The 12070-nt window shown below is 39.6% G+C and overlaps 1 pseudogene; it reads left to right on the top strand.

Annotated features, from left to right (window-relative positions):
- Nucleotides 1–10950: 10950 nt before the first annotated feature.
- Nucleotides 10951–11061, top strand: LOC138989046 (U2 spliceosomal RNA; annotated as a pseudogene).
- The last annotated feature ends 1009 nt before the right edge of the window (nucleotides 11062–12070 follow it).

The raw sequence follows: 12070 nt of genomic DNA, 5'->3' as shown, positions 1-12070 counted from the left end.
CCCATTACAAGTCATTAGCAAGATGAGTTGCATGTTCCACAAGGCACCAATATGTACACAGTCTATGTCTTATGTTTGGCTCATATTCTTCTGCATAAGAAAAAACTCAGTAGGTGTAGGGAGGAAGATGTGGATTTGCACTCTACCTGCATAAGACATTAGGATTTCAAATTACCTTAAGCTATTAAGAAAGCATCATTCTTATGATTCCCTTGAAGAGGGCATAGCAACACACTCTAGTCTTGTTGCCTGGAGAATCCCATGGACAGAGGAGCCTGGCAGGTACAGTCTGTAGAGTCACAGAGAGTCGGACATGACTGAAGTGACTTATAATGCATGCACACACAAGGAAACCCAAATGAATGGCTCTCCTCTTTTCCTACTTGAATTCTGAACCCACTGAGAGAGCCAAAAAAACAATAGATGAGGGCCAAAACATTTCCTTTATTTCTAGACAGGCTAGATGGAAGGACAAGGCTCTCCATCTGTTAGCCAGATGGGTGGGCTCACTAATATGGTGTGTATGCCTGGAATTAGGCAGGACTTGTCTACCCACCACAGGCCAACTGGACAAACTCAGACTTTTCTATTTGGGGGCTTATACCTGTGGAGTATACAAAACAGAGGAGCCGAACGCTATGTGGGCTTCCTTCAGGCAGTTTGCTCCTAAGAAAAAGGAGGGCATGGGGGCTGAGCTGAGCATGCCCAGTTCCTTTCTCAAAATCTAAATCAAGTAATTCACTCCTCCCATGGCCATGTGAGTTGGGTCTAAGGAAAGAAGCTAGGAGGAGTATTTAGGGAAAAAAAAATCTTCCTTATAAAAACTGGTAATAAGGAGGATGCATCACTTCCCTAAGCAGTTTCAATGTCCAAGAGCCATCTGATGATAGGGAGGCCGAGCAGCATAGACGCTTAGGGGCAAAATCTGCACCAGCACATCCCTTACCCAGAATCACAATCAAGTAACCAGATGCAGAGATGAGCAGGGGAATGGGATCAGGAGTCAGACCAAGGGAGTCTGAATGGATCTGCAAAATAGGAGATGGCCAGAAGCCAATATCTGGAGCTGGAATAGGAAAATCAGAAAACGTGAACAGGGCTAAAGGCGCATGTTTCAGGAGTGGGTAGGACTACTTCATAAACCTCCAGGCCTATCTTTTCTGAAGATGTAATATCACAGTTGTCTGTGCATTAAATCAGTGGTTCCAAGCTACATCTTTTGGAAGAGTACTGGTCTCTCTGTATCAGAATCACCAGAATACTTATTAAAAGTACAAACACCTAGATCTTGCCACATAGCTGCAGTTTCAGTAGTGTGTTCTAGGTGATGCCATACCAGGAAAGGCCACTAAAAACCATCACAGCCTGTGATGAGGGTTTGCTGAAGGTGAAAATCACTCCAGCTGAACAGGTCCCTCTGGACCCCCTGGGCCAGCTTTAGAGACACTGGCAGCATTCCTACCTGCAAGAAAGGCAGCTTCTTGAGATAGGAAATCCTCACTCTCCTCCTAATGCTGCAGCCTGAGAGCCAGAGCGCCGGCTGGCCTCAGAGCTTTCCCAGTACTCATTCAGTAGAGAAGTCAGATATCGCAAAGAGGGAAGCCCACACCTCCAGGCATTTAGCTGATACCCTCCCAAGTCAACTGTTTCAGGCTGGAAGTATTGGAATACATCAACACATCAGCCAGGGTTCTCTTCTAAGAGGACCTTTCTCAAAGTTCCACCTTTCTCAAAGGCAACCCTGAATCATGGTAAATCCCACTCCTTCAGTAGCTCAATCATTTTCTGCCACTTGGCCTCAATTTATTTTAGAGTTCATAACTCTTTACAGATAAACAGCGTTCACATATATATATGGGAACACTATACATATATACTGCTGTTGCTGCTGCTGCTAAGTCGCTTCAGTCATGTCCGACTCTGTGCGACCCCATAGATGGCAGCCCACCAGGCCCCACCATCCCTGGGATTCTCCAGGCAAGAACACTGGAGTGGGTTGCCATTTCCTCCTCCAATACATATATATATATAACTTTATGTTAAATTTGGAGAAGGAAATGTCAACCCACTCCAGTATTCTTGCCTAGAGAATTCCGTGGACAGAAGAGCCTGGTGGGCTGCTGTCCATAGGGTCGCACAGAATCGGACACAACTGAAGCGACTTAGCATGAATGCATGCATATGTTAAATTATTCATACCTTTAAAAAAAATCAATCCTTTGCATAGAAAAAGAAGGCTTTTAAATGGAAACATGTTTTTACACCTATCAGATAAAATATGATATGATTAAAAAAACAAAGAAGGGGGAAGAGAATCAATATGTGCTTTTTATTCCCACAATAAAACTGATCCCTGCGAAAGTCAGTGTCAAGTGCCAAACAGGAAATGATCAAGCTACCAAAACTACACTCCCATATACATTTTTAACCATGTTTCTAAACCCTACTGTTCATTCTAGGTCCTTCCTCAAATTTTAGCCTTGTATTTTAAACCACTCAATTGTCATTCTATAATAAGCACACTGCTATAAAACTTCTTCTCTTGGTGGTCTAGATGTTAAGTTTAGCCTTCCACCCTGAGATTTCAAGCCCACTGATGCCCACTTGAGGTCCCTACCATGGATATTCTCAAGTCATCTGCCCATCTCAGTCAATCAGTGCCTGTATATGCCCTTAACAGAAATTATCAGCATCCTATCCTGGTGTATTCAGTGTAGGAAGAGCTGTATTTTAGACACTGTCACAAAGGAATGAGTGGAAACAAAAGAAGCTAACATTTTATCAACCCCTAAACTAACCCACTTGTGATCTGAGTTCATATGTAAGTTGTAGTTCATTTTAGTTAAGCCCATCTTCATGGTAACTGGTTAATTTTTTGCTAAAGTGATTTATATTCATTTCCTCTTATAAAATCATCTGCCCCTCCCATAAGTCCTTTTAGGCAATTTTAATCCCCATTGTTTTCTCTTGGGACCTATTTCCTTCAGCTTTCATACTTTCTGGTATACTGAAATAGTAAGTAAAGCTTCCAAAAGTGACTAACTTCAGATGTTACACATGAAAAGAGCAGTTTTCAGAACTGTCTTAAACAGCTCGTTCCTTCCTTCAAATGATATCTACCACAGAAACTTGATGTACAAAATGGCTAAAAGTAGAGTGGCTCTGTCTTCAGAGATGAGAGAATCTGGATGGATGGGCTTGTGCTTACTCCTGACCCTTGGGCTGCCCAGAAGAACCTTTCCAGAAATCTAGAAATCTACAGACCACATTTCGAAAATACTTGTGCTAAAGGAATCTGAATTCTTTACATATCTTAAATATGTTGATGATTTTTACTCTAATTTGGAGACCATGCCATGCATGCATAGACCAAATATTAAAATCAAATGAACAGCAAATAAATCGATATAGAATCGATGAAAATAATACTGCAACAAATAAAGAAGCCAACTACAAGGTGTGAAAACTCAAGAGAAAAAGTAGACTCTTAAAAATAATAAAACAATTTCTAGAAAAGTGAAAGGAAAATTCTGGCAACTAGTTGCATGATGTTCTCAAAGATACATGAAGACATGATTTTTATAAAATAGCAAGCCTTAATGAAGAATATAGTTAAATGACAAAAGAGATTCCAAAGAAACTAGAGAAAAGCACAAGTCCATTATAGCATAACAAAATTAAAATCTCCATTGAAGGAAGTAAACAGCAGATATGACTTTGAATAAAACTATAACAATAATATTGAAGACAAACATGGCAAGATTCCCTGCACAGAAAGGTGAAGAAAATAAAAATTATAATTATGACAACGAAAAAAATAATTTTGAAAATAGGGAACGAGAGAGATCATCCAGGGAGAAACCAATAAGGAAACATGGCCTTAAAAGACACGTTAGAGCAGATGGACTTAACAGATACAGTCAGTCCTCTATGTCTGCAGTGCTGCGTCTGTGGATTCAACCAGTTAATTTTCCTCCATGTATGCAGATGTTGCGTCTGTGGCTGCCCAGTGCCTGGATATGGAGGGCTAACTGTACTATGCCACTTTATGTAAGAGGCTTGAGCGTGGGAGATTTTGGTTCCCAGAGGGGTCCTGGAACCGATGCCCTTCAGATATGGAGTGCTGACTTTACATAATTAAAAACAAGGAGTAAATACTCAACCTGCAAGTAATAATGTTTTGAAGAAAGAAAGCAGAAATATTAGAACCCCAAAATAAATAATAAACAAGAAAGAAGGAAGATGAACAAAATTTTTCAGGATTAAAAAAAAAAATGAGTCCTGAGTCTATAAACAACCACAGTATCCTGTTCTATGAAAAATTATTGAAATAGAAACCATTTCTAGACACAAAAGGACAAATTATTTTAATTATATAGATAAAGAAAAGTACTATAAGATACAAAAGGTAACCTGAAAAGGACACAATTCAAGCTTGCCTCAGTCTTCATCACATGTATAAAACCAGAAGAAAATGTCTGCAATATTTTGAGGGGAAAAAAACATACCAAACCAAAATCCTAAACTTAGCTGACTTTTCTTTCACAAACAAAAGCAACAGAAAGAATTTCTCATGCAAGGCTTCAGCAAGATTGTCACAAATATACCCTTCATAGAAATGAACTGCAGTACATTGTACAACTGAAGAAGTTGAAAGAGGACTAAAGAAATCAAAAGTCCATAAAGTGCAGCAAGATATTTTTTGACCCACTTCCTAGGGTAATGAAAATAAAAACAAAAATAAACAAATGGGGCCTATTTAAACTTAAAAACTTTTGCACAGCAAAAGAAACCATACACAAGACAAAAAGACAGTCCTCAGAATGGGAGAAAATATTTGCAACAAAACAACTGACAGATTAATCTCCAAAATATACAAACAGCTCATGCAGCTCAATATTAAAAAACCAAACAACCACATTAAAAAATAGGCATGGATTAAAGATCTGAACGTAAGACCAGAAACTATAAAACTCCTAGAGGAGAACATAGGCAAAACACTCTCTGACATACATCACAGCAGGATCCTCTATGACCCACCTCCCAGAATACTGGAAATAAAAGCAAAAATAAACAAATGGGACTTAATTAAACTTAAAAGCTTGGGCACATCAAAGGAAACTATTAGCAAGGTGATAAGGCAGCCTTCAGAATGGGAGAAAATAATAGCAAATGAAGCAACTGACAAACAACTAATCTCAAAAATATACAAGCAACTCCTACAGCTCAACTCCAGAAAAATAAATGACCCACAAAAAATGGGCCAAAGAACTAAATAGACATTTCTCCAAAGAAGACATACAGATGGCTAACAAACACATGAAAAGATGCTCAACATCACTCATTATCAGAGAAATGCAAATCAAAACCACTATGAGGTACCATTTCACACCAGTCAGAATGGCTGCGATCCAAAAGTCTACAAGCGATAAATGCTGGAGAGGGTGTGGAGAAAAGGGAACCCTCTTACACTGTTGGTGGGAATGCAAACTAGTACAGCCACTATGGAGAACAGTGTGGAGATTCCTTAAAAAACTGGAAATAGAACTGCCTTATGATCCAGCAATCCCACTGCTGGGCATACACACTGAGGAAACCAGAAGGGAAAGAGACACGTGTACCCCAATGTTCATCGCAGCACTGTTTATAATAGCCAGGACATGGAAGCAACCTAGATGCCCATCAGCAGACGAATGGATAAGAAAGCTGTGGTACATATACACAATGGAGTATTACTCAGCCATTAAAAAGAATACATTTGAATCAGTTCTAATGAGGTGGATGAAACTGGAACCTATTATACAGAGTGAAGTAAGCCAGAAAGAAAAACACCAATACAGTATACTAACGCATATATATGGAATTTAGAAAGATGGTAACAATAACCCTGTGTACGAGATAGCAAAAGAGACACTGATGTATAGAACAGTCTTATGGACTCTGTGGGAGAGGGAGAGGGTGAGAAGATTTGGGAGAATGGCATTGAAACATGTATAATATCACGTATGAAACGAGTTGCCAGTCCAGGTTCAATGCACGATACTGGATGCATGGGGCTGGTGCACTGGGACGACCCAGAGGGATGGTATGGGGAGGGAGGAGGGAGGAGGGTTCAGGATGGGGAACACATGTATACCTGTGGCGGATTCATTTCGATATTTGGCAAAACTAATACAATATTGTAAAGTTTAAAAATAAAATAAAATTTTTAAAAAAATAGGCAGAACACCTAAACAGACATTTCTCCAAAGAAGACACACAGATGGCTAACAAACACATGAAAAGATGCTCAACATCACTCATTATTAGAGAAATGCAAATCAAACCTGCAATGAGGTATCATCTCACACTGATCAGAATGGTCATCATTTAAAAAAAAGAAAATCTACAAACAATAAGTGCTGGAGAGGGTGTGGAGAAAAGGGAACCCTTTTCCATTCCCTGTCGGGGGAAATGTAAGCTGATACAGCCACTATGAGGACAGTATGGAGGTTGTTAAAAAAAAAACTAAACACAGAACTAGCACATGACCCAGCAGTCCCACTCCCGGGCATATATCCAGAGAAAACCATAATTCAAAAATACACACGAACCCAGCGTTCACTGTAGCACTAGTTACAATAGCCAGGACATGGAAGCAACCTAAACGTCCATCAACAGAAACTGAAAGTGAAAGAAAGTGAAGTCGTTCAGTCGTGTCCGACTCTTTGCGACCCCATGGACTGTAGCCTACCAGGCTTCTCAGTCCATGGGATTTTCCAGGCAAGAGTACTGGAGTGGGTTGTCATTTCCTTCTCCAGGGGATCTTCCCTACCCAAGGATCGAACCCGGGTCTCCCGCATCGTAGACAGATGCTTTTACCCTCTGAGCCACCAAGGAAGCCCCCATCAACAGAGGAATGGATAAAGAAGATGTGGTAAATATACAGAATGGACTGTTACTCAGCCATAAAAAGGAATAAAACTGTGCCATTTGCAGAAACGTGAATGGACCTAGAGACTGTCATGCAGAGTGTAAGTCAGAAAGAGAAAAACAAATATCATATATTAATGCATTTATGTGGACTCTAGAAAAATGGTATAGATGAACTGATTTGCCAAGCAGAAATAAAGACAGACATAGAGAACAAATGTATGTAAACCAAAGGGGTAAGAAAGGTGGGATGGATGGGGAAGATTAGGATTGGCATATATACCCTACTATGTATAAAATAGATAACTAATGAGAACCGACTATATAGCACAGGGAACTCTACTTAATGCTCTGTTGTGACCTAAATAGGAAGGAAATCCAAAAAGAGACGTGATACACAGAGCTGACTCACTTTGCTGTACAGCAAAAACTAACATCATTATAAAGCAACTCTACACCAGTTTTTAAAAAAGGAGTAAAAAACCAAAATATAAAGGCACTGATGTCAGTATAAAAACCAATTCAACATGGAAAATGAGTACAAAACTTACTGCAAATACAATTTTTTAATTTAACTCAAAGGAAAAAAGTTTATAAGGAAACATTCATTGGTTAAAATACAACACTAACTATTTAGAAATAACTCTATGAGAATAAATCATGGAAAGGACAGAGGATGCAAAGGTTAGGTAAATTCCACACCACAAATTAGTAAGAGTTAAAAATTACTTCTTGAGCCTTATTTTTATTTTTATAAAATCATAAGACTGTCATTAGTAGTATTTTTGATGAGCTAAAATTCATTACTGACCTTCCTGGTAAAAATGACTAAAAATACTGGATAAAATATAACTGTTTACAATTTATTCTTAAATATTCAATAAACTGATAAGAAAATAAATGACCCTCAGAAAACAAAAATTAAATGACAAAAAATCTAGAGGTATAAGTACAGAACTAAATCTGGCTTTGTTTTGAGGTGTGTTCTGAATCCTGATAACCCTGACCTTCTATTTTCACAGCCTCACAGACTGCAGAGGACAAAAGACACAGTTCACCTAAAACAGGCAATCTCATGGACGACTGTGGGGATTAAAAGCGGGCTTGCAAAAGGCTACATGTACATCAGTGTAAATGAGCAGAATTAAACTCATCTCATGCACCCTTATGGCAGAAAGTGAAGAACTAAAGAGCCTCTTGATGGAAGTGAAAGAGGAGGGTGAAAAAGTTGGCTTAAAGCTCAACATTCAGAAAACTAAGACCATGGCATCTGGTCCAATCACTTCATGGCAAAAAGAGGGGGAAACAGTGGCTGACTATTTTTCTGGGCTCCCAAATCACTGCAGATGGTGATTGCAGCCATGAAATTAAAAGATGCTTACTCCTTGGAAGGAAAGTTATGACCAACCTAGATAGCATATTAAAAAGCAGAGACAAAGTCAACAAAGGTCCATCTAGTCAAGGCTATGGTTTTTCCAGTGGTCATGTATGGATGTGAGAGTTGGACTATAAAGAAAGCTGAGCACCAAAGAATTGATGCTTTTGAACTGTGGTGTTGGAGAAGACTCTTGAGAGTCCCTTGGACTGCAAGGAGATCCAACCAGTCCTTGGTTGGATCAGGAGATCAGTTCATTGGAAGGACTGATATTGAAGCTGAAACTCCATACTTTGGCCACCTGATGCAAAGAGCTGACTCATTTGAAAAGACCCTGATGCTGGGAAAGATTGAGGGCAGGAGGAGAAGGGGATGACAGAGGATTAGATGGCTGGATGGCATCACCGACTCAATGGACAGGGGTTTGGGTAGACTCCGGGAGTTGGTGATGGACAGGGAGGCCTGGAGTGCTGTGGTTCATGGGGTCGCAAAGAGCTGGACACGACTGAGCGACCGAACTGAACTGAACATGCACCAGGGGGACAGCAGAGAAAACTGCCTACTTGGAGATGAGAAAAAAGATTAAAATTCATTCCATAAGCAGACCCCACAGGAGTTTGAAATTTTGACTAACTGGATGTTCCAACAACCTGACACAGAGAACTTAAAGTTGTCGCACTGGATTATCAGTGCCCCTAGACTCCTACGAGAAGCAAATATAAATCCTTTTGAAATGACTCAATCCTCAACACAGGTCTCAAAGAATTTTCAAAATAAAAGAAAATCCCAAAGAATATAGACAGTGAACAGTCAAAAATCACAAAGTATATAAGGAAAGAAGATACTATCAGAGAAAGTCTTCATTAATAGCAGAGAGCAAAATCAGACTCTGCAAAGAGTACAGACATTGGGGATTATTAGACACAGAATATAGAAAAGTATATTGTATTATAATCTTTAAAAGAAAAGAAGTATTTAAAATATGATTAAAGAACAAGAAATAGAGACTAAATGTGTCACTCCCAAAATTCGTATGTTAAAACCTAGCTCCCCGTGTGATCTTATTGGGAAGTGGGGCCCTTGGGAGGTAATTAGCCCATGAGGTGACCATCCTCATGAACAGGATGTGTGTCCTTATTAAAGACACTCCAGAGAGCTCCCGCACCTCCTCCTCCACGTGAGGACACAGTGTGGAGACAGCTGTCTATGAACCAGGAAGCTGGCTCTCACCAGACTCCAATGTGCTGGAACCTTCAGCGTGGACTTAACAGCCTCCAGAACTGTGAGAAACAAAGGTTTTTGTTTAAGTCATCCAGTCTCTGGCATTTTTGTTAAAGCAGCCTGAATAGACTAAGTCAGAAATAAGCAGATTTGAAAAGAAGCAAATTGTACTCAAAATAACAATAATAAGAATAATATCATTGAAATTAAACAAATTCCATGGAGGAGGTGAACCAGAATATTGGACACAGATAAAGGTATTAGCAAAATGTTAGGTAATTATGAAGAATTAGTTCAATACACACCTTGTGAAAGCGATAGTCACTCAGTCATGTCTGACTCTTTGTGATCCCTTGGACTGCCAGGTTCCTTTGTCCATAGAATTCTCCAGGCAAGAATACTGGAGTGGCTGCCATTCCCTTCTTCAAGGGATCTTCCTAACCCGGGGCTTGAACTCAGGTCTCCTGCACTGCAGGCAGATTCTTAACCATCTAGTTCAGTTCAGTTCAGTTGCTCAGTCATGTCCGACTCTTTGTGACCCCATGAATTACAGCACGCCAGGCCTCCCTGTCCATCACCAACTCCTGGAGTTCACTCAAACTCACGTCCATCAAGTCGGTGATTCCATCCAGCCATCTCATCCTCTGTTATCCCCTTTTCCTCCTGCCCTCAATCCCTCCTAGCATCAGAGTCTTTTCCAATGAGTCAACTCTTCGCATGAGGTGGCCAAAGTACTGGAGTTTCAGCTTTAGCATCATTCCTTCCAAAGAAATCCCAGGGCTGATCTCCTTCAGAATGGACTGGTTGGATCTCCTTGCAGTCCAAGGGACTCTCAAGAGTCTTCTCCAACACCACAGTTCAAAAGCATCAATTCTTCGGTGCTCAGCTTTCTTCACAGTCCAACTCTCACATCCATACACCGTCTAAGCCACTGTTAATTCAATATACACCTTACAGAGACAAAAATAAGGAAAACATAAAATGTAGGCAAAAATATAAGATAAAGTAAAAGTCTAACATAGGTCTATCTGGCATTTCAGAAGAAGGGGAAAAACAGAATGGGGGCCAGGTGATATCTGAGAGGTAACAACTAGTAATTTCCCAAACTGACAGAAGTAGTTTCAGAAAACCCCATGAATCCCAAGCAAGATAAATAACAAGAAACCCATACCTAGATTCATCATAATGATACACCAGAATAGTGAAAACCAGATTTTTCACACAGCAGTCAGAGAAAACACAAATTAGAGGGAAAGGAGTGATCAAGTTGACTGACATGGTCCTATCACCAAAAATGGAAACCAGAAACAGTGAAATAATATCTCAAGAGAAGAAAATATAACTCAATCTAGCCTAGTACATGTGAAAAAAAAAATACTGCAAGAGCAAATGTAAAATAAAGATATTTTTAGACCAAAAAAAAAAAATTAAGAATTTGCCACAGTGCTTCTCAGTCTTTTGGCTAAGATCAAGTGTAGTATCTGTTCTCATCATCTTAATATCTAATTGTCCACACTCATGGCATATAATAGTTTAAAAAATAATCACCCAATAATAAAATTTTCATGGTTAACTTTTTAAATAAATAAATATGAAAAAAAGAACTTGCCACCAATAGACCATTGTTAAAGAAATTTCTAAAACAGAGTTGTCCAATAGGAAGGCAACATGAGGGACACAAATTTAAATCCCCTAATAGCCACAATTTCAAAAGCAAACATAAATAAATAAATAAAAGGATAATCCATCTGAATAGTGATCTACTTAAGCCAATATATCAAAATCATATCATTTCAACATGCAATTAATACAAAAATCATTAATGAGATCTCTTACATTTTTGTACTAGGTCTCTGAAATCCAGGATGAGCTTTACACTAACAGCAAATCTCAATTCAGAGTAGATGTAAGTCAAGTGCCCAGTATCCACATGACTAGTGGTTACCACAGTGGTCAGCGGAAAACGGAAAGATATGCTTCAGATACAAGGGAAATGATTCCAGGTAAAAGGAAGTGAGATGCAAGAAAGGAGGATGACAAGATAAGCAGTAAACACATCTGTGTGTGCTCAGTCATTCATTCATGTGTGCACGTTCATTTGTGTCCAATTCTTTGCAGCCTGGACTACAGCCCAGCTGTATGCAACATGGACTATAGCCCACCAGGTTCCTCTGTCCATGGGATTTTTCTGACAAGAATACTGGAGTTGGTTGCCATTTCCTCCTCCAGCAGTGAGCATATGGGTAAACCCCATATCCAAAAGATATTAAATGTATAAAACTATCATAATTATGTTGTAAACTGGAAGTTAAAGTGAAGTTACTCAGTTGTGTCTGACTCTTTGCGACCCCATGGACTGTAGTCTACCAAGTTCCTCCCATGGGATTTTCCAGGCAAGAATTCTGGAGTGGGTTGCCATTTCCTTCTCCAGGAGATCTTCCGGAGCTAGGGATTGAAGCCGGGTCTCCTGCATTGTAAGCAGATGCTTTACTGTCTGAGCCACCAGGGAAGTTAAAAGGAGGTCTGATCCGATTCTGCTTAAATAGTGTGGGGCAAGAATAT

The sequence above is a fragment of the Bos mutus genome, chromosome 8 (assembly GCF_027580195.1).
Source record: "Bos mutus isolate GX-2022 chromosome 8, NWIPB_WYAK_1.1, whole genome shotgun sequence".
Lineage (NCBI taxonomy): Eukaryota > Metazoa > Chordata > Mammalia > Artiodactyla > Bovidae > Bos > Bos mutus.
The sequence above is the reverse complement of the archived record's forward strand: the minus strand, read 5'-3'. Positions and strand labels throughout refer to the sequence as shown.